The 23,768-nt window shown below is 40.2% G+C and overlaps 1 protein-coding gene and 1 long non-coding RNA gene across 9 annotated transcripts in view; one reads left to right on the top strand and one right to left on the bottom strand.

Annotated features, from left to right (window-relative positions):
• Positions 1-365: 365 nt before the first annotated feature.
• LOC124865652 lies at positions 366-23,709 on the bottom strand. 2 transcript variants are annotated; one of them, XR_007037640.1, is made up of 3 exons: positions 23,575-23,709; positions 22,207-22,301; positions 366-571 (listed from the first exon to the last, which is right to left on the bottom strand). It is a non-coding gene; the product is annotated as an uncharacterized LOC124865652 (long non-coding RNA). The 2 variants fall into 2 exon arrangements; XR_007037641.1 differs by lacking the exon at positions 366-571 and adding an exon at positions 12,046-12,491.
• The window catches only part of LOC124865650 (DNA-binding protein SATB1), an 87,433-nt gene continuing 71,265 nt past the window's right edge, over positions 7,601-23,768 (top strand). For 2 of the 7 annotated variants that reach the window (XM_047360931.1, XM_047360923.1), the window contains exon 1: positions 7,602-8,191. The gene's annotated coding sequence lies outside the window, so the exon portion shown is untranslated. Of the gene's footprint in view, positions 8,192-9,747; positions 9,782-23,768 lie in introns of all 7 variants that reach the window. The other 5 variants (XM_047360929.1, XM_047360927.1, XM_047360925.1 and 2 more) reach the window with 4 other exon arrangements.

The following is a 23,768-nucleotide window of genomic DNA, read 5'->3' as shown; positions in this document are numbered from 1 at the left end:
AGTGATTCATGTTTTACAAGTGAGTGAAAATTTCCCTGTTGCCTTCCACCTGGTTGCAGCAGACAGCCGTTGCTAATCCCTCCCACATGTTTTCACCAAATTACCAGCAATCAATCTGTTATTAGTTATCCCGACTCTCTGAATTTCGTCTCTTCTCAGCAGTCGGTGCAAAGACGTGATTGGCAAACTTCAGAAGTGGACTTGAAACGGCCACATTACTGAGGCATCAACTCCGCAGCTCACAGTGGTGTTATGTGTAACAAGAGCTATTAATAAAGCCAAGCCATGCGTGACTCCACTTCATCTCTGCTTCTCCTTACTGAGGACTCAGTTGTGTGAGTTTGGATCAGTCTAATCACATTTGTTTAATTAAGCACAGCTAATAAACTCTCCAGGAGACGAGGCGTCTCGCTGTGACGGCAAAGATGCATGTCAAACACATAGGCTCGCTCGTTGCTGCAGCTCCCATTGCTCCAAGCTGGAGGATGAGCCCCAACTTCCAGCCATGTTCACAAGCTACAGGTGACAGCCTGAAGGGATGGATGTCAGTCGAATGAATTCAACTTTCCTCCTGGCAAAAAATGTAGCAGATTAAAGTAGGTAGTATACAGTTCTGGTGAGAACATTATATACACTAATCATGTACATGAATGTCATAATAATTTATAGCTTTGATTTGATTTATTACAGTCCTTCCTGCCAAACTGCAACAATCATGCAACATGCAGCTGCAATAATTTTAAACCAAGAAATGAATGAGCAAGTTCAAGTATTTTCCTTAAACCCAAAAGGGTCATAGTTTTACATACAGGCCCAAATATTGTACATGCTCTACATACTGTGGTGCTGTCAAAAGTATTGGCCCTCTTGCAGATTTGTTCTGTTATTTGCCTTTCATTTCACTTAAATATTTCAGATTGTGGAGCAAATGTTAATATCAGATGAAGATAACCTGAATAAAAAAGTTGTTTTCAGATATTGTTCTCATTTATTAAGTGAAAAACATATCCAAAACAACCTGGCCTTATGTGGAAGTGTCATCAACACCACGTGTTGCATCATGAATTAACTGCGATTGAGTTGAATTTCCTAGCCATACCCATGCCCCATTAATGCTACGCTCACAGAATCGAGAAATCACTTAATTATAACATGTCTGACAACTTAAATAGGCAAAACATTTGAAAAAGCAACAAATCGAAAGTCGTTTAAGAACAGATGAGAAAAAACACCACTGATGTTTATCAGTATGGAAAGCGTGATGCTTTGGGCATCCACTGACGCACAGCGAGAGTCATAAATAAATCATCCAGTGCATTGACGACTCATCCAGGAGGTCATAAAAGAACCCAGAAAAACATCTAAAGAAGTTCCTCCAATAGAGTCAGTCTTTATGATTCAGCTATAAGTAAGAAACTTTTCCACATTGGAGTTTCAAGGCTAAAACTCCTGTTGACCAAGCAACCAGCTTACAGATCGTGACCTTAAACTAAAGCGCACTTTGAGTAAGTATCAGGACAATTGTCAGAAGCACACTAACTTATCCACCTTTGAATGGATTGAAAACACAAAATGAAGAATTTGGAGTGACCTTTTTCACAGCATTGGACATACATTAATCTAAACTTTTGATAGGTTTTCTGTAGCTGGTAGTTTCTTTTTACTAGCATAAAATTGATTTGTATGACCACACTCATTGGACTGTCCAGTACTAAGAACGAACGGAAAGTCCAAGGAATTCAATGAAGATCTAAGAAGGTTAACACAAATTTGAAAAGTCTTTTGGAGCCATTTCAAAACAACTGAGGCTTCCAAGATTATAACTTCAAATGGTTGTATGCAAGTACAACTTACCCAGATGTATCACCGATTTGAAATAGGACCCACACGCTGAATTTAATTCAATTCAGTTTGTTTACACAGTAACAATTCATAACAAATGTCATCCTAAGGAGCATTACAAAATAGGCAGATGCACTTTACATACAGAAATGCATAAACAATCAAATCGGTCACATTTAAATAAAAAAAATAAAAAAAGCTAGAATGTTCAGGGACAGCCCAGAAAGCACCAAGGCTCAAGTTTGCCATGAAATGGAAACTGCTGTGCACCAGTGTCATTGTCCACAGTGAAACCAGTTTTACTTCAACATGGATTGGAGAGGGAGCTGTCCAAAAAGTACTCGTACTCTTACTCTTACTCGAGAGTCCGGCCGTTAGTCGAACCTCGGCTTTAGGAGGAGCAGTGTGGTTTTTGTCCCGGCCGTGAAACACTGGACCAGCTCTATACCCTCTACAGGGTGCTCGAGGGTTCATGGGAGTTTGCCCAACCGGTCCACATGTGTTTTGTGGACCTAGAAAAGGCATTCGACTGTGTCCCTCGTGATGCCCTGTGGGGGGTGCTCCAGGAGTATGGAGTCGGGGGCCCTTTATTAGGGGCCATCCGGTCTCTGTACAAGCGGAGCAGGAGTTTGGTCCGCATTGCCAGCACTAAGTCGGACCTGTTCCCGGTGCATGTTGGACTCAGGCAGGGCTGCCCTTTGTCACCGGTCCTGTTCATAACTTTTATGAACAGGATTTCTAGGTGCAGCCAAGGGCCGGATGGGGTCTGGTTTGGGGACCAGAGGATTTTATCTCTTCTATTTGCGGATGACGTGGTCCTGCTGGCCCCCTCTAGCCAAGACCTACAGCATGCGCTGTGGCGGTTCGCAGCCGAGTGTGAAGCGGCTGGGATGAGGATCAGCTCCTCCAAGTCCGAGGCCATGGTACTCGACCGGAAAAGGGTGGCTGACCAAAAAGTCCCTGCTCCAAAATAATTTCCTTCCTCTGAAATTTGCTGCTGCCCACATGAACAAGCCATAACCCTCTAGAGAAAGGCTTTATGGTCAGATAAGACAAAGGTTGAGCTGTTAGACCATATTGGACAGAAGTATGCAGGCCCTACCTAAGATCAGTGTCCCAACTGTTTAGCATGGTGGTGGCAGCATCATGCCGTGGGGCTGTTTAGCCACTGATGGTACTTTTGCGCTGTACAACATTAATGGAATAATTTAAAGGGGCTGCCTTCAAATTTTTAATTTAAACTCTAGTCAGCAGTTATATGGTTAAAACTTGGACACGTTGGGTGTTCCTGCAGAGCAATGATCCCAGACACACATAGGAGCTGGTTAAGGAACTTATAGGGCAAGATAAGAATAAGTTAGTGGTTTTCTGAAGCCCAACCTTTACCATGTTGAAACCTAGTGGGTGTGCATTAAAGGTCATGTCTGTGCCAGGAGACCAACCTATTTAAATGAACCTCTACTGATTCTGAAAAGACACGTGGTCAGATATTTCCATCAGGAATTATATCAGACTTTTGCTGATGGCTCAGAAAGAGTCGGGTTTGTTTTCAACTTGCTAAGAGACATTTGTCCAAATATGAATGCTAGTGTATGCATAAATTTCAACCTGTGTATTTAATTTTCACCTTATGTAGATAAGAAAAAGTTGTATACTGTAGTATAATAGTAGTATAATTATTTCACCCTGAAAAATTGACAGATAAAAAAAAAAATCATGAGTTACAAATTAATCCAGCATTCATGTCCATTATGAAACTTCTCATTAGAACTGGAAATACTCTGTGATATTAGTGCATTTAGTTATTCCTGATTTGGTGCAGCATGCTGCCAGTTAAAAGAACCTTTAACAGAGGTTTTTGACACCTGCTGTCAAGTTGCTCCCCCGACAGGCAGATTAAAGTAATTTAGTGTGTTCAGGATGTATGAAATGCAGTTAGTCTAAATGTAACCGTGCACCTTTTCAAGAGTGGGGGTGGGTGGGGTGTGGGTGGGGTAATTATTATTCAAGAACCAAAACCACATGGCATAATTCTCTAACTCCATTGTGATTTATTGTAATCTCTGATGCCTTCAGTCAATTTTTTTAAGAGGGAATTTTTCTATAATGTAGTCTTATTGTATATCAATGTTTGATTGACAGCACAGTGATGAAGAACCCACTAAGATTTAGAATATCTGCCAGAATCTGGAAGTCTGAGCAAGAAATTGGCAAAACCCTCCAGGGCATATTATTAGTCTTGAGCATACACAGGATTTTTGGTCTTGGTGTTTTAATATGGTGGTGGCAGCAAATTGTGGCAGCAGACAATCACTTACACCCTCCACAAGGAAGGTGAGCCACCTAAGGGCATTGCTAAAGAGGCTGGTATTAACATAGTGTGAATCCTGGCACCCAAGCATAGTCATAGAAGGTTGTGCGGAAGGAAAAACTGTGGTATGAAAAGATGTACCAGCAACAGGGATAGCTACGGCCTTGAAAGAATTGAAATGACAAGCCCATCAAAGAGTGTGGGGAAGACTCTAAAGGTGTGGACACTGGCTGGAGTCAGAGATTCATGAGTCACCATATGCAGATGTATCCAAGATGTATCCAAGTCATGGGCTGTCAGGTGTTAGCCAGTCCAGAACCAGACGTCAGAAGCATTATGGATGAGCTAAAGAGGAAAAAGGCTTGACTGTTGCTCAGTGGTCCAAAGTCCTCTTTTTAGCTGAAAGTAAAGTTTGAATTTAATTTGGAAATGAAGATCCTAGATTCTGGAGGGAGTGTGGAAAGGCACAGAATCCCTTTGCTTGAACTCCAGTGTGAATTTTCCACAGTTAATGATTTAGAGAGTCATGTCATCTGCTGATGTTGGTCCACTGTGTTTCATCAAGAACATAAGCAGTGCAGCCACCAACCAGGAAATTAAATAGTACTTCTTGCTTCCTTCTGCTGACAAGCATCATGGAGATGCTGATGTCATTTTCCAGCAGGTACATTCCCACAATAAAAAAACTATCAATATGTTGGTAAATGACCATGGTATCACTGTGCTTGATTGGCAGCAAACTAGCCTCACACAGGATCCATGAGGTATTGTACATGAGACCCAACAATTCAGACAAGCTGAGGGCCATGGACATCGATAAATGGAAATGCTTTTCAGTAGGCCTGCATTTCTATATTTAAAAACATTTTTATTGGCCTTATGTAATATTTTAATTTGAGAATTTTGAGAAAATGAATTTTAATTAACTGTAAGGCATAAAGTAGGTCACTCTGTGTAATGAATTTGTATAATATATGCGTTTCTAATAAAACAAATATTCCATGATATAGTAATTTATTGAGATGCACCTGTAATTGACAGAAACCTAAATTTAAACAAGTGCTGAAAGGAGAAGCAGGAATAAAAGCAGGTGATCGGAGGAAGATAAAAGGTGAAACTCCAGTCCTTATCCAGACTAATACCTGCAGACAAGTTCCAGTCTTCCCAAGAATCCTAGTTGAGTTTTAAAGGCAGAATAATTATAAAAGAGCTGCAGAAGAAAGTTGCAGAGGCAAACCACAAAACCAGATCTACTAAACAGCGACGGAGCATTCCACATTTAGACGAGACGTCTGTCTTGTAGCTCTTGGGCATCTTTCTGAGACAAATTACTTTCTGTAGTCAATAGCCTGTAATTAAAATATACCCACTTGATGGAGAGAGAGCAGTGTCTTTCTATTTAGTTATGGGTTGGAAAGATTAATTCTGGGGTGTATAACCCTTGCAATTTTCCAAGTGCGGTTTATTGTTTCACAGTGGGAACAAAGAAAGTGCAGATGATTAAAAGTCTCAGCTCAAGGTCTGCTTTGATTTGTTTACACTTCACAGGTTTGTTTTAGTTCTCAATCGAGCCTTCTTTATGCTTCGGAAACAGAGATGTGCATTAACAATCTGCATTTGGAAAGATCTCACACGTCTAATAAAGCTGACAATGTTTGGAAGCTAAAGGTCAGGGTTTGTTGGGTTTAAATGAAAAGTTGTTGACGCAGTCAGCCTGAAGGCAACAGATGAAAACTGGAGTCTAAAAAGAGCTTTGAAGAGAGAGGAGGGAAGGAGGTCACCATTAGCTGCCCCCTGCTTTTACGCTGCAAAAATGAGGCTCACTGGGCCCCCTGGTGGTGACAGTTAGATTCGCACCCAAATGAATTGTTGCATTAATCAGAGGCTGCATTGAAACTCACCAGCTGTTGTCATCCGCGATGAAAACATCCCCAACTTACCATGAATTTATAATTACGCAGAAAGCAAATCTGAATCTCTTTACTGGAACTTTTCAATTCCCATTTAGAGTCTCCCAGGAGAGAAAACTGGTGTGAATCATTCACAGAGATTCAGTGTGTGTGAGGGAGATAAGATTCTTTTTTTCTTGTTTTCTTTTCTTTTAATGCAGATCGCACATACTTCATAGTGAAACTTTTGTGGAGTCCCAAAACCACAACAAATGAATTTTTCTGAGAACTATTTGTATAAATCAGTTACTATAAAAGCTCCTGAGTCTCTGCATCTCCTCTGGTAAATAATCTCAGCATAAGGATAAGCAGAAAATATATTTCAGTATTGTCCAAACCAAAAACATCTGTTTATTATAAACATTTCCGCTCCACTAATTCTATATTTAACACCGAGTGTAAATGAAGTGTAAATGTAAAAACGGAACAGTGTGTTGTTTGTGCTAAAAACGCGCTTGTATTGGAAGTAAACAGCTGCGTTACCTGTGGGCTCCTACACACCTGCTATTGCAGAGCAGTTGGCCTGTGCACAGATGCAAACTGTCAATCATTTTCACGAAAATAAAACAAAAATCCACGCACGCACACACACACGGGAATGTGCATAAAAGTTCTAATGCGTGCACAATTAAAAAAGTGTGCACGAACCCTAAATATGTGATGAACACAGAGGATGTATAGAAGTACAGGAAACGCAGAATAAATTAATTTGTACACATTGATTTTACCTTTGAAAAAAGTCTTAAAATCAAAGAAAAACGATTATTGTGCAAAAAATATAGATAAGAATTAGGAAACAAAAAATATACTCAACTTAATGAATTTAAGATGTTCCCTATAAGGACAATTTAATTTACGACACTGCGAAAGTCTCCGAAAGAATTTCCCGAATAATTACAGGGGGGTGAAACAAATCAAGTCTTTTAATTAGTTTTATTTTCCGAAATCGGTTTACACTTCTGAAAATCTTTTAAAATGAAAATAAATTATCTGTCTCATCTGTTTTCTGAGCCTTTTGATTAAAGCTCTTTTTAAAAACAAAATAAAAAGAAATACATATATATATATATATATATATATATATATATATATAAGTATTCTGTGCCTTTCGCTGTATAAGTGTTCATTTCTTTTCGATTTTCTATTTTTTTCTGCACGACCCCGTTTGCTTGAGGAAAATTAGCAACAGCTGATGAACTCAGCAACGACGCATTAGAAATGTTTACTGCAGAATAAACAGAATAATAATCGGGATATTTCCCCTCTGAAAGCTTTGTTCAAATTGGCGAAATTAATGAGATATAAACAGGCAACAGCAAATTTTTATGATTTTATATTTTTGTTTCTAATTGAAAAGTTATTTGCTCGCACTTTTGCTCTTTTTCCTGCAGCACTCCTTCAAGCCGGTGATGACTGAAGGTTCCGCTCAGGTGTGCGCAAAACGGAAGCAAACCGCACCAAGCTGCGCGCAGTCCTCCGACTTTCTTTTTTTTACTATTTGTTGTTGTTGTTATTGTTTCAACCTTCTTCTTCTCCTTGGCATGCAAACATTTGGTGTGTAAATGTGAGAATGAACGTAAATGAGTGCGTTCTCCTGGCGGGCACAGCTCTCTCTCCCCTCCGCGTCCCCGGATACCAAAGTGGGGCAATGAGACGAGCCGCGCCGCAGCTGGCAAATCATCGATTTGAGCATCATGCGAACGGGGAGGGGCGCTTCATTTACCTGCCACCCCTTCATCTCAAAGCAGCCCTCCTTGCTCACATGCCGCCACTCTTCTCTCCTCTCCTCTTCTCCACTTCACCCACGCTGCCCGCAGCGCACGGTTGTTTGCGTTTTCTGCGCTCCGTGTGCGCTCCTTCAACTTCAACCTCTCCCCGCCTGTGCGGTCGCCACAAGACCACCCCCTCCTCCACCTCCTCCTCTTCCTCTTTCTCCTCCTCATTCGTCGGACTTTTGACTTTTCAGAGCAGCTTTTCCTCCCACAGAGCAGTCGCCTATTTTTGGATCTCTCGCCGTGGAGCGCAGAAAAAGGGAGGCTGTTCAACTTTTGATGGAAAACAGGAGGTCGAGCGGCTGCTGACTTTAAAGGTACGGTCCCACACAGCCGCACATGGCCATCCTCAGCTGATCGGGGTCATTTAAACGCTCATCATTACAAAAATTACGATGCGTCTCCTTTAAATGAGGACGATCAACTTTTGCGCCTCCTAGAACACAATTTAATCGCCATTTCTTACAAAATACAAAATGTATTGATTTAAAAGTGACAAAGGACGTTTTTTATGATTCTATCATTTATTTATTTAGGTAAAAGTCTGATTGAGACTTTTAAAAGTGTGGGTAAACCCAGAAAATGTGCTAAATTGGTCCACACAGGATAATGCAGTGACATTTAAGAGAACAAAAAAAACACAAAAAAGCTCATTTAAAGGGTTGGTTTTCATTTTTAATCTCAGTCATAACGCTGTAATATGCAAAAAACTTGTTAAAGTTGGGTAAACTTACTCGGTTTGAGCAAATGTTGCACACCTGTCACCTCCTGTTTTCTCACTGCTTCAAAAACTATTCTAAAATCAGTTTTTCCTCTATATTTTGTTTTGCTTCAGACAGAAAAGTTTCAGATCTTCTTTTCTGATCCAAAAAAATCTCTCCTGATGATATTGGGTCTTAACAACAAGAAGTGACGCTGCTGATGCTCATTATTTATGTTTTCCAATAGGACTTTATAGAAACAGATCAGGTCAATTGTAAAATGAACTAGGACTTTTTTTGGTAATTTTTGTTGAAAAACAGCAAACGTGTAAAAAGAAAAACAGACTGTTAACAAACATTTTTTTATTGTCTTTAAGCATATTGCACAGATAATATTAACTAATAATAATAATATTAAAGATTGTGCATGTGTAACATCTGGTGCCAAGTAAGTAAACAAGTAAAAGCACAGCTGCTCAAATGCAGCTTAAATGCTTTTATTTTCAACTTAATGAACTAAAGTTACAGTCAATTCTGTATCTTGGACCTGGCTCATTTCGTCTGCACTCACACTTTCTCTTAATCGCTGCTTGATTCCAATTTTTTTATTTATTTAATCACACAGTAGCTAAAGTGAAAGGGCCTCTTTCCTTGTTTTTCAGCCTGACTTGGTGTGAGACAGTCCAGTCAGGGTGAGGATACAGAGATGCTGCCTCTTCCTCTGTCACTGTGCAGATGAATTAACAACCAGAACACTTTGCAGGCTGAGTGTGTGTTTTTGAAAGACAGATAGAGAACACTCAGAGCGATGTTGAGGGAGCATGTGTTGCCGTCTCTGTTGTGCGTGGGCACGGCTGCTTTGTGGTCTGCAGCCTTTTAAAGGTTTCACTCTTTGCTCCTTTAGAAAAAAAAATAGCTGACATTTCACACAGGCAGTGGCCTGGCCACTGGCTTAATCAAGATCAAACATAAATAGACGTCAGCAGAAATGCAGGTATGACCTGATGACTCTGAGACCTGAGAAGATGTGTCATCAGCTTAGATCGGGTTATTAGTTGGGGATTTTCTTGAAATAATCGTGCGACAGTGAGATAAGGTTTGGCACTTTCTTATGCATGTGAGAAACAGGTTATGGCAAAGAACCGGTGATTTTTCTCCTTTTATCTTCACAGATCTCTGGCAGCTCAAGGTGCTGTGGCTTATCTGGTCAGTACCGTTGAGAAAAGGGACTCACACACACACACCGACATGAACAGCCCTTTTCCTGTCTCAGGCTTGCCATGTGTCACTTCTTGTAACAAAGTCCTCTGACAAAAGCGAAAAGCCTCAAGAAGCAGAACTTCTCAGTATTACTCCTCAGCTTTGAGAGAGCTCCTCTACAACCACTTTTTATCAGTTTGTGGTCAGGAAAGTGGCACAAAAATACACATCTTTCTCACACAGACATGTCCCCAGGCAGGCACGCCAACATACTTGGCGAAATCTGTTAACTTGTTTGGCAGGAATGATAAGAATCAGAACATGAGGATGGCTGAACATAAGTGCCCGGTCACAAAGACGTAGCGGCAGAGAGTGAAACATCTGTCACAGCTTATGAAATCCCATTTCTTTTCTTACAATAACCCGTCTCTGATTTATAGTTAACAGACTGATCTCGGAAAACAATTATGGGGTTTCCACCTTTCTTCTTTTAACTTGCAGGTATAACCTTTTTCACCAGTTTGGTTTTGTTTTCACTACGGCTAATCGAAACCAGAGCACACTGCATTCACTGTACTGTAGTAGTGTATGAGCAGGAAGTCAGCTTGTGATGTGCACAGAGACATTTCTGCAGCAGTAATCCCAATCAGTGTTTGTGAACGGTTCAGTGCTGCATGGACTGTGTTCTTTGGGAATAATCTGATGGTTGCTGAGCTCCAAAGAGCGTAAGAGGAGACAGCAAAGTCTGTCCCATGACCACAAGGGACCAATTAGTGTAAAGGAAAAAAATAGAGCATTGGTTGTGTTTTTCTCTTATTTTGTTTGCTTTTGCTGCATATTCTGTTCTTAAATTAAACCTAGAAGTAGAGATGCACCAATCAGGGTTTTTCAGGCCAATACTGATTTCTGTTTTTCTTTGAGTTCTGACCTGTTAATTCTGATTTTTAGCAACTCCCAAAAAATGAGGAAAACTGTGATCAATGCAAAACCTGCACATTTCTATCACTGACAAGTTCATCATTCGTGGTAATCTCTTTATTTTCTGTTGGATTCAAAAGTCCTACCTCTATAAAGGCACCTAATTACTTTTATGGTTTGTATTTGTTATGCTTAGCAGTTAAAACAAAAAACAAAAAAATCAGTTTTGGTGCAGTTCCTATAAAGTAGAGATGCCCAAAATGGGTTTTCAAGGCTGATACTTGTTTCTGTAAGATCTGACTTGCCAACTTCGATTGGTTCCACGTTTTTCCTAAGAATTTTAAAATACAAAAAGACAAAAAACATGCTGCAGATTTACTGACAGAGGTAAGAATCTAGCAGTAAAAATGAAGGAATTATGCAATAAAACATGTTATATGCCAAACATTCATCTGATTTTTGTCAAACTCAAAGTGCATGCAAGTTGATGCATTCATAGACAAAAAATTCTTAGCTCTGATGCAAAAAGATTTTTGAAGTATTTGACTTGACTGATCGTATGAGTCCTTTTTTTCCTAAGGATTTTACCACATTAAAGAGAAAAAATGAGCTCCATGTTACCTAGTAGAGGTTTTGAATTCAACAGATAATGAAGGTATTGCAACATTATCTATATGAATGCATCAAAGCATCTGTTTCTAAACTTTATCTGATTTTTCTTAAGCTAAAATACAATGCATGAAAGTACATGATGCTGGTTGTTATTTAGTAGACTGAACATGATGGATGCTTTCATGCATCGTTTATGTAGGAAGAATAAAACTGATTTTTTCAATATTTAAAAAAATGTCTGATCCCACTTTACATGATTGGTGCATCTTTTTTAAGAGGGCCTCATATTTTTCCCCAAAAAATCAAATTAATCCACAAATGATTAATGTCAGTCACCATCTTTTCCTGAGTTGAGATTTTTCCTGAAATTCCTGCAGCAAAACATGTTACCCTTCATCTCTCTGGTGTTTGCAGAGATTTTAGCGCTGAGGCTGATATCTCATCTAAAACCATTAATCGTCCTTCTTTGCCACCTCGATAATTATCGCTGTGGCAAAATAACAGTTCAGCAAACAGTAAAATTATACCTGCGGTAGGGAGTGGAGTAAATACCTGTTTTAGTCGCCAGCAAGTGTATTTATTAGACTGTCGCCAGTAAATAAGAGGCCTGTCTCGAATCTTTCTTTTTTTTTAAATATGTGGCTCTTTGGGGATTCGCTGCATGCACGCTCCTCAGTGTTTTGTAAAACAACTCTGTCAGACTGCTAATAGAGGAGAAACATAACAATGATTTTCTTCCACAAACCTCATCCATGACATGTTGCAGCTAGTTTGTGAAGAAGGAAAAAATATTACTTGGCGCTTGGCAAGTTAATAATGATTGCTGCATTCCTGGGCTCAAAATATACAAACGATACCCACACCACCACCTCTGCTGTCAGTTACAGACATGCCACCCTGGCTGCATGCTCAGGGGCTGTAGCTCATTTTGTCATTATGTAAAACTTTTTTATAGGAAGCATTACAATTAGCAAAGAAAGGGGGGTTGTGTTTTTGCAACATGTTTGGTTGCATTTATTTCGGTATGTTTTGCATAGCGCTGATCCAGATTCCTTGGCTCGCTGATTAAAGCTTCACATTGTCTCTGCATCCTCAGAATGGGATCGGCGAGTCCTGCTCGGAGTCCGTCATCTCGGTTTCGTCACGCTTTTCCAAAGTGACATTCCTCCTGCTTGCTTCATATTTCCTTCAATTAAAGAATGTGTGCATGCAAGTTTTCATGATTCAAATCACATTACACGTCCCACCATATAAATACATCTATATATATCGATATATATATTTTCAGTTTTTTTTAAAACCACATTTTCTTTTGTTGTGGTGCTTGTCTTTATCCAATCTGTGTAGGTTTTTCCTGAATCCTTTGTTTGGAGGAGGAAAAAAAGGAGCGATTTGGAGAAAAGCGCATCCCGCTAAGATCAGGTTGTTAATACCCACCCACGTACCCCAATGAAACAATTTCAACACACTGTATTCTCTCCGCCTGACACACACACTTTGCCTTAACAACTGTTTTGTTCGTCAAGGGATGGATGATTTATCCTTTGACGAGGGATTAAATCTGCACATAGAAATATGCAGATAAAGAGGCGCATCTTTCAGCAAGAGCCTCTTATTAGGAGCAGTTTCCATGCAGCATCACTTCCTGGATCACCTGCAACTCTTTCCCTTAGGATTGCTCTGTAAAAAAAACCCAGTGGGACATGTTGACCTTTTTCACCCCTCTCTCACAAAGCCATCTCCTTGTCCTCCATCTCACGCACACAAACACCCCCGTCTGTCTAGCTGTATTAATTGTTTATTTGTTGCGATCCACGAGGTAGAAATTAGAGTTTAATTATTCGGTCATGTGAAGGCCAGCCTGTCCAGGCTGCAGTGGCAGAAAAGTCATTTTTTTAAAAGAAACTGCTCCGCCTCTGATGCTTGTTGATTGTCTGGTGGCTAATTGGTTCTGTAATCTAATAAAGGAGGAGTGCGGCTGATAAACAGGGCGGTGAAGGGAGAAGTAGTTCAGACACAGGTTGATTTACAAAGAGGGGGACCATTTTCAGGCTTTTAGAAAGGGCGGTGCAGCCTGCATGCTGGAGCTGAGCGGATGTTCGTGTACGCGTGGGAGTTGCAGCACGTACAGTGCTCGCCGCGCACCCTAAAGGGGTGACTTTTGAGAGTGGAGAGCTGCGGTGTGAGAAGCCAGCGGGAAGGTTGTTGTGTTTTACTTGCAAGGTTTTGCAAACGGTTTTGGTGTTTGTTGGTGCAGCACAGCAGACAGAGGCCAACCGGCATTAGGCCTTGATGTCAGCTGACCCGAGGAGGAGACCGCTTGCTCTGCTTCTATTTCTGTCAGCTTCATGTGATTATAAGACAATTAAATACTCAGGAGCCGACTCTCAGTTCATCACATCCCCCTGTTCTTCTTTTCTGTCTTTGCTGCCTCCTCCAACACCAAAACATGGACCTAAATTCGGAGAATCTGCTTCTTTCAAGATTCTATTAGCCTATCTGCATCCACCTTGTCTAATGACTTATTAGGTTTCAGGGTTGTAATAAAAGTGTTTTTTTTTTCTTTTTTGGCCAACAGTTAGGCTGTTTTATAAACACCTATGAGAAAACAGCACATGCAAAAAAATTATATGGTCAAATATAGCAAGAATTTGGACTTTGCATAATTTTTCTTGTGTTTCTTCTGAATTTTGCAACTGAACATTTGCTCAGAAATAGAGAAAAAACCCCAACTTGTTATGTTTTATTTTACCTTTTTTTTCCGCTTTCAATGTCTGTCTGAGGTTTGTCTGCGCACCCACTCACAGAGTGACACATTCCTCGACAGATTTATTAAAATCCTCCACAGCCTCTAATAAATAACACCATTATGTTTGCATTATTGTGGTAGACGCTTCAGAGTCAAAACCAGTGGCGGAGCTTAGCCCCCTTGCTGTTTGTATTTGCTACTCAGACTAATTTGTATTAGGAGGCAAATAATCGTATTAATGCCCATTAGAGGCATCACAAGTGGCGAGCATGAAGACATCACAGACACCTACGTGCTGCGAGCGCCGGCACCGCTTCGCGTGATGCGCTAAATAAAGACGCTCCTCGACACTGGGCCAACTGTGATACGTTTTCTTAGTCATGTTCTTCCCCTTTGTGCACTGATTATTGGTTTCTTCTTTAAAGAAATAGGCTTAATGAGATGTAAACACGAGGCTTTAAACCAGCAGGCCAAATGTGATACACAGATAAGTGTTACCTGTGATGATGCACACTCTGCAGGTGGTTTAGATATTCTTTCAGTCATTTCTCATGACGTCTTTACAAATGTGGCCATTAGGCGTAAAAAATCCTGCAGGCACAGTTCCCCTTGGGTGCATGAAGAATCCAGAGGCCTGTAAAAACCCAGCCTAAAGAGAGCTAAATCTGCATTGAGCTCATGATTATGACAGCACAAGGCTAGTATTTTTAAAACCGGCTTTCTGTCTTTCAAAGCCCATTTTTGCTCGCCTTTTCTGTGAGATACAAAAACCGCTATATGTTAATTGATAATCAGCAGTGTTGATTCAGCGGTGCATTCAGTGCAAATCTGTGCCCTTCTGGATGTCAGAGGGTTTCCGTGAGCTGCGCTCAGTGCCAAAGCCTCGCCTGGCAGTGGTGGCACCTGTTGGCTGGTGCCAAGGCCTGGCAGGGGTTATCGGCACTCTCTCTGATGGCGCCCGACAATCGCTGTGGAAAATGACTGCAGCGTTTTGCGTCATGCCAGAGAAAAAAAGAGCATTTGTCGACAATGGCTTGCTTTTCACTGTTGCTCGGGTACTGAGAGCAGCCTGCAAAAGACATCAAATTTGGCATCAAATTTGAAAAACATGTGAACATGCATGATGTTTTGCAGCAGTGCTGTGAAAGTCAAGGTGCCGCAAAGCAGGAGATGCAGTGTGATGGCAATACATATCAGGATGAATTAGAGCAGATATGGAGGAAGCTGTGCAAAAAAAGCTCTGGAAAACAATTAAGAGATCTCTGTGAAAGGTTCACCTTTATATGTGTGACAGCCATTCTAGTCAAGGGTCTGTTGAATTATAACACAAGTACACATCATTCTCATTAATGAGGTACAGATTAGTAATGGTGGAGAGCATCACAAGATGCACAAAAGCTGATTGAAAATCTGGATTATTCCACCAATACCTCTGCTAAAGTTAGATAAATAAGATTGTGTTGTGGTGAAGCTGAACCTGTTCTCTTTGAATTGTTTGAGGTCCAGAAACGCTGTATTTTAGTATAGTGTCTATTTGTCATTCTGTGCAAATAAATGCTCTTTGAAAGGAACTTGAAGTAAGTGGCTTAAAATTCAGCCTTCTTTGTATTTTAGGTTTCAAATCACTCATTTTTCAGATTAAAAGGTCTGGTCTGATGCTGAAAACAAGGCGATTTTGGTTGTACAGCCCACTGCTTAGACACAGCACAGCCGTGTAACCACACTGCACACCACAGCTGTGTTTAGTTTACAGTGTTGGCAGTATACTGAAACCCCGAGCATGGTTGAGATAAGAATTGATAGGTGTATCTGTGTGGTGTCCTCGGTTCGTTGCTGCAGACATCTTGGTTGGCAGGGGGGTCTAAAACCAACAAAAAAACTCTTCCTTCCATTTCCTGTCAAAGAAAACCACAGATGTCGGACCCTTTGAAATTCAGCCACCCCCTCAAAACTTCACACTGAACCAGGTGTCGACCGCAGCGTTGTTCCATCGTGGGTCCAAAAAGTGAGTTTCACATTGTAGTTTTTCCGTTATAAGCTTTGGCCTTTTGCTGCCTTTTATTCTTTTTTTGGACCCAAATGTATTTTGAGATGAACAAACATTTGGCCTCATAGCAGAGGTGGGTGGAACAATTATTTAGTTTCACGTGCCTGATGATACAGCTCAGCATCACTTTATCTGTGTCTTGTTATTTAACCTGTTCCACTTTCAAATTGAGCTTGATTGCATCTTAACTCTAAAACTGAGCACCTTTCTTTAAACTCTTCATGATGCGTTCCTTCCTCTGCCGACTTAAGCACCTTCACACCTCTGCCTCTTTGTTCTGACACGATTTATTCACCACCCAATCTCGTTTTGTGCCTCGTAAAGATTTACTCGTGCGCGAAGCGGCTCACACGAGCCTGACCCGCGAGGTCGCCTCAAAGCCTCTGCTTCTGCCATTATAATAGATGATCAGGCTTCCTGTTTTCTGTTGGTTTCCTGTTTTTGTTCTTATGAGACCTGGACAGAAGCGGGTTCTTACCTCTCATTTGTTGCAGCAATTAGGAAGGAAAGTGCACTATTTAACATAGTTTACATGTTTGTATAATATCATAAAAACAGTATTTTGGAGATTTTTCCACCCTCACCTGTACCTGCACATCTTCAGCATTATGGCTTTTATTAATAATCCCACAGTAATCTGTTATTTTAAGCCCACCCTATAATTATATACAAACAGCATATCGGTGTTTCTGTCGTCTGTTTCGACAGATTATCTCTTCTGAGGCTTCTGAAATAATAGCAAAAATAACATCAATGTCCAGCTGCTTTCTGAACATTTTGTCCTTCTCTCCCTTCAAAAGTTTGACAGTTTAGACTTTTGTTGACAAAACCAACAGAGATTATCCTGCCTTATGTTTTGGGATAATCTGCTGTGACATAATGGAGAGTACAGGTTAAAGTTCGTGAGGTGACAGCGGAGTCACAACTGTGCAAGGACCCAGCGTTTGAAATGGAAAATGTTTCAACTATTCATATTATTGTTTGTATGAAAGAAAGTTTATTCCCTTGCTTTTAATGGAGTAACGGAGGGTTGAACAAGGCAATAAAGTTTAGTATATCCCTGCATCTACTTTAAACAACATGACTATAATTTTGGTATTTATGATGCATGAAGATTGAGAAATCATTTAGCTTTTAATATTTGCTTCACTTATAAACAGACCGTTCACAAACTGAAGGGAAAAAAAACTGATATAACACATCATAGACGCTCATCAGTTGAAATACAACATTAATTTACTAATGTAATATATATATAAATACCAGATTAAGTGTTTGTTGCTTTTTTATATATTTATTTTTAAAAAGCATTTTGTCATGTTTTTAAGCTGACCTTTTGCTAGAAAACAATGTATAATTGGACACGTGCAAAATAAAAATATGTTTGCCAGTTTTAAAGTGAAGCATCTCTTTATTTGGCTCTTTTTCCTTGGTGTTTGTCTCCTATTGATTAGTTAAATATCTGAAGTCAAATAATTCTTATATTTGTACAATAATCGCAGGTGAAAAAAAATAAAGAAGAAAATAGTTTTTTCAATGAAAAACAAGCACAAAAATAACACAGTATTAACAGATTGAGGTATTTGGAGTCTGTGTGTGTTTGTGTGTGTGTGCAGCACACTAATAAATGCAGGACCGCCCCACTCTAATCAAGCCGAAAAAAATTCCTGTCTGCACAGTCTGAAATCGCACCAGTGTTGGACATGTGTGTGTGCAGGAATGCATGGTTGTTTGTGAAACTTTCTCCACTTTTGCTTGTCTCCGCCTGGACTTTTTGTATCTAAATACAGAGAAATATGTTCAAATCGAAGGAGGGTTATTGGTCTCTTTCTCTCACATACACATTGACTTTCTTCCAGGGCCGGCGAGAGGCTATATCAGGGTCGAGAGAACATTTGAATTTGGAACCACCACAGGACCACCATGCTTAATTGGTTTCACATTGTTCTTTTAACAAAAAAGGTTGTATAGATGACCAGTAAGCTAACAATGATTTCCTTAAATAGACTGTGTGATAGAATGTGTTTTGCACTGTAAACGTTTTGTTTTAATTCGCATTATTTATCAAATGAATAGCACTTACATGGAGAATAAAAGTGAGTGGCATAAGGTTAATCCTCAGAATAATTAATTTGGTCTAGCAGTTCTGTACGATGCTTCAGTGCAGGCTTAGTAGAGTCAGGAAAACAGTGAAAAGTTTAACTTGTGCTCAAGAGCTACTACAAAATAAGTGAATTACTGATTGAGGTTTATTTGAAAGCATGTCCGTGGAACCCCTAGCAAGCATTGACACAAGCTGTAGACATTATTAGATTAGTACAATGACAGGGGTTGGACAATTAAACTGAAACACCTGGTTTTAGACCACAATGATTTATTAGTATGGTGTAGGGCCTCCTTTTGCAGCCATACAGCGTCAATTTGTCTTGGGAATGACATATACAAGTCCTGCACAGTGGTCAGAGGGATTTTAAGCCATTCTTCTTGCAGGATAGTGGCCAGGTCACTACGTGATACTGGTGGAGGAAAACGTTTCCTGACTCGCTCCTCCAAAACACCCCAAAGTGGCTCAATAATATTTAAACCTGGTGACTGTGCAGGCCATGGGAGATGTTCAACTTCACTTTCATGTTCATCAAACCAATCTTTCACCAGTCTTGCTGTGTGTATTGGTGCATTGTCATCCTGATACACGGCACCGCCTTCAGAATACAATGCTTGAACCATTGGATGCACATGGTCCTCAAGAATGGTTCAGTAGTCCTTGGCAGTGACACGCCCATCTAGCACAAGTATTGAGCCAAGGGAATGCCATGATATGGTAGCCCAAACCATCACTGATCCACCCCCATGCTTCACTCTGGGCATGCAACAGTCTGGGTGGTACGCCACCCGTGGTTTTATGTTTTTTGGATACAATCCGGGTTAGCACCCAAACATCCCTTTCAGACAGCTTCCTCTTGCGTCCACAGTTAATCCTGTTGGATGTGGTTCGTCCTTCTTGGTGGTATGCTGATATTACCCTGGATACTGTGGCTCTTGATACATCACAAAGACTTGCTGTCTTGGTCACAGATGCGCCAGCAAGACGTGCACCAACAATTTGTCCTCTTTTGAACTCTGGTATGCCACCCATAATGTTGTGTGCATTTCAATATTTTGAGCAAAACTGTGCTCTTACCCTGCTAGTTGAACCTTCACACTCTGCTCTTACTGGTGCAATGTGCAATCAATGATGACTGGCTACCAGGCTGGTCCAATTTAGCCATGAAACCTCCCACACTAAAATGACAGGTGTTTCAGTTTCATTGTCCAACCCCTGTAACTCTGTAAACATAACTATAAAACTATGAAGATTTCAGTGCGTAAGTACAATCATTAACGTAACAGAAATTGTACCCTCAGAAAATAAAGCAGTAGCAGCAATGTAAGAACTCTCTATTTATAAGCGAATATTTTAACAAAATGTTATTAACAGTTCTGTTATGAAGGGAAAAAAATAAAACTAAAATTGAATCTCCAATTTCTGTTTATATAATAGCATTAGCAATGCAGCCTAGCTAACCTTAGCAGAGTAGCAGTTGAAAACTGACGCGCCATTGCATCAGAAAGAAAACAGTTCATGTTTTCACCTTTGACATTTTTCCTCTGGCACTGACTGCACAGATAAGAGAGAAAATTATTGTAGAGAATAAAAAACGTGATGGTGCTCAGGATGTGGCCTTATTACCGGGAATAAGAATTTGCTGGATAAACGACACTAAGTAACCGCCGTAGTTAAAATTTCTTCAGGTATGACTCAAATGCAATCTCAAACGTCAGCTCACGTATGTACAGTCACATGTGCAGTGCAAGTTTAACCACAGCAACATTCTTGAAAAAACTGGGTTTGCCACATGCTTAATTTATAATTAACACACTCATTCATTTAATACTTACCACTAAGAGTCAATATCTGATTGTGCAGCTTTCGAAGGAATTGACGATGTTTAAGAGCAAATATATCATAGTAAACAGCATTTTGTCCATTGCAGTCTAATGCTCTTGCAGAGATGCATCAGCTTTTTTTTTAAAACTGTGATAAAATTGTGATTATAATTTAGAATAATGGCTCCATATTCACATCAGGCACAGTGACTATAGATGAAAATTACCCTTTTGGCTATCTTGGGTACATTTACATTTAACTTGTTTATACAATTGTCACTGTAAGCTGTCTTTTTAAAATAAATACACAAAAAAAGTAAATTCTGTAGTAACAATATTGCAACCCGTACTAACTACTACTTCTTACTAGGAATGGGTGGGTTAACAGTACCAAGACTTACCAATGTTTTAAAAGGTTTGAGAATCACCAATATCTTCTTTTATGTCATTCATATTGTTGAAAGTCCTTGTAATGAAATGGCGGTGAAAGTGCAGGAGTGATCAGCTGAATGAAGCACACATTGCGGCAATGCCGCTCCACCTCCACTTGGTGCTAAACACCGCAAGTCAGCTGTGTGAAAATAAAAAGAACTACACTTTTCCCAGCTTACAAAAACGACAAATGTGGCTAACATTTCCAGTAATGAAAACATAGACACATATCCCCCATTACTCTTATTAGCTACTGACAGCGTGATGGTTAATCAGTGGGCTGCAGGCTGGCTACCTGAGCAGATAGCCTGACTAATCAAACAAAGATTATCAGCTTGTTACACTGGAAAAACTCCATAAAAAGCAAGACACTTTAATATTCTGCACATTAAGAACTTAATTTACTACTACATTTACTGGGTTTCTGTTCAATATTTTTGCTTAATACTATGTAAAGGAATCCCAAATAGAATGGATGATACAGATAACAATATTAAAGCTGCATTAATCAATTTTATTATTTTAACAGCACTAAGAATAACTGTTACCTAACTGTTTTGAATAAAATCAGTTAGATCATGTTCTACATTTCAGTTTTATATACAAATAGCATGAAATGTGGTATTTTTAGGTTATAATGTCATGAGAACATCATATCAGCCCACACGTCTGACCAAAGCAGTTTATGTGAACGCTATTTTAGGAACTATTAAACTCTTTCAAGTGTGCATTGGTTGGCTGTTCATAGAGAAACCAATACTTATGTACACAGGAAATGGAGGTTGGAGGTGGTGTGCCTCCAGTAATCTTCCTGTGTGAAAGATCCACTCAGAATGTAACATGTAAAGCATTTACAGTCAGAGTGACGTCCTATTAGAAAAGTATAGCAGTTTAAAAAGCAATAAAATCACATTTAATGAAATTATTCTCTTTACTTTTTACACAGCTTTACCTTTATATCAGACTATGACAGGGAATCTTATACATCTTTTATTCTGAGTATGTGTATCACATAGGGAGATCGTTCTAGGCACACTGCCTCCTACCTCATGTATAAATTATCATCAGCTTCTTTGTAAATAACCACCAAATGCAAATGTGGCGGCAGTTTAAAGGCCAATGAAGCAAGTTCTCACAAACTGTTTTGTGATTAAAGTTGTTTTCAGATTCTTGAACACACGCTTTGGTCTTTTGGTCTAGTATCTTCAACCTCTGGGCTACACCAATAAAGATTTATGCTTAGCAAAGAAAGTTATCTGCTGCAGTAGAGATAATAACAATTAGAAAGGTTTATTTCAGCTTTTAAATTCATAAAGTTAAGTGTACTATATAGACTTGATTTACAGCTAATGACAAACCAAAGTTCAATTCTAAGAAGAGTGTAATATTACATAGGACCAATAAAAACTGAATTATTGAAGTGCTGAGATGTTTTAGTATGGATTACACAATAATAAGACCCAAACAACAGTAACGGACAACGTCAGTAAGCCACAAAAGGTAATTCAAGCATATTTATGGAAAGTTTAGTAAACAGAAAAACTATGATAGAAAAATATATGCAACAGGGAAGCTTTGAGAGTATTGTGAAGCAAAGCCCATCAAAGAATCATCTGACTTTGGACTGCTGCTAGAGTCAGTGCTTCAAGAGCCACAACACTGATGGATTTCGGACATGGGCTACAACTGTGACATTCATTGTGTTAAGCCACTCCTGAATCAGATACAACATCAGAAGCATCTTACCTGGGATAAGTGGCCCAAAGTCAGTTTTTCTTCTACTGACAAGCTTTATGGAGATGTTGGTTTCATTTTCCAGCAGGATCTAGCATCTGCCCACACTGTCAAAAGTACCAAAAGCTGCTTTAATGACCATCGTATTACAGTACTCGACTGTCCACTAAACCCCCACATAGAATCTATGGGGTACTGTCAAGATGAAGATGAAAGACAGCACAAGCACACCGTACAATGCAGATGAGATGACGGCCACTATTAAAGCAACCTGGGCTTCTTTAACGCCTCAGCGTCACTACATGCTGATCGCTTTCATGCCATGCTGCAATGATGCAGTAATTCATGCAGAAATAGCTCTGACCAAGTATTGAGTGCATGTACAGTACATCCCCATCATTGTGTAGGACATAACATGGCAATAAGAAAACATTTTTGCATTAATAGTAATTTTTATTAGTTTTGTTCAATATTATAATTTTCTTAGAAACTGAATAAGCTGCAAGCCATAATAATCAAAATAAACACAAATAAAGTATTGACATATATCACTGTGTGTAAAGAAAATGTTTCAGTTTTTGAATTAAATTAATGAGATAAATGAACTTTGAACTGTAAAACCTTTTAAGAAACTCTCACTTAAAAAAATCTGAACTATCCCTTTAAGGTATATCATTTGCGTAAGAATTCAAGCGCTCTTGGGTGCCCCCCTCTGGCCTTCGGGTGGTCAATAAGCGGCCGCTTAGTTCGCAATTACCTCGGCCTGGCTCTGCTTAATGCTTTGTAATGTTTCTCGCCTCCAAATAATGACACATAAATATATTTCCCCCTCTCTCCGCCACGCTGCTGGAAATGAGGAGGAGAAAAAAGGGGGAAATCGCAGGCAGGCAGGCAGGCAGGCAGGCAGGCAGCACCAGCAGCGAGGAGAGCAGAGCAGTGAGGGGGGAGTGATGAGTCAATACAACTAATAATTTAATGGGGACAGAGAGGGAGAGACGGAGTGAGAGGGGCAGAGACAGAAAGAAAGAACGAAAGAGAAACAGAAGAGGAGCTCCGTCCGGACGCCAATCCCCATCTGACAGACAGGACGCCTCCTACTATCACTACCGGGCTGCTCTCGTATTTGTCCACATCGAAGGTTCATCGGCTGCTATCCGGACTGCTCGGCGGCGGTGTGGATGTTGCGGAGCGAACTAGAGCCGAAGTCGCCTCTTTACTTGTAACCAGTGTAGCCGTGGTTGGAGGCGGCTAACCCGCTCCACTTTAAGCTAAATGTCGCCGGTTTTACAGCTCTCCGTTTCTGCTGTTTGTTTCCTCCAGCTGGACGGAATTAGCTAACGTCAGGGCTCCACACTCACACAGAGAGACATAACCGCTCACCAATGTTCGCTTATCGCGGTCCATCTCGACCTCGTCGTCCCTCGCAGTGGCACGCAGACACCGGGTTGTTGTTGTTGTTTATCCGCCGCGCTGCCAAGAAGAGCCGGAGAAAGCGTCTGGTTCAAGACTGATTCCTTTAGCACAACCTCCCGCTGTCATGCTCACGAAGAGCGGGTCCAACTGAAGAGAGGACC

This window comes from Girardinichthys multiradiatus, chromosome 3, assembly GCF_021462225.1.
Source record: "Girardinichthys multiradiatus isolate DD_20200921_A chromosome 3, DD_fGirMul_XY1, whole genome shotgun sequence".
In the NCBI taxonomy this organism is placed as follows: domain Eukaryota; kingdom Metazoa; phylum Chordata; class Actinopteri; order Cyprinodontiformes; family Goodeidae; genus Girardinichthys; species Girardinichthys multiradiatus.
Note: the sequence above shows the minus strand (reverse complement) of the source record. Positions and strands in the feature narration are given on the sequence as shown.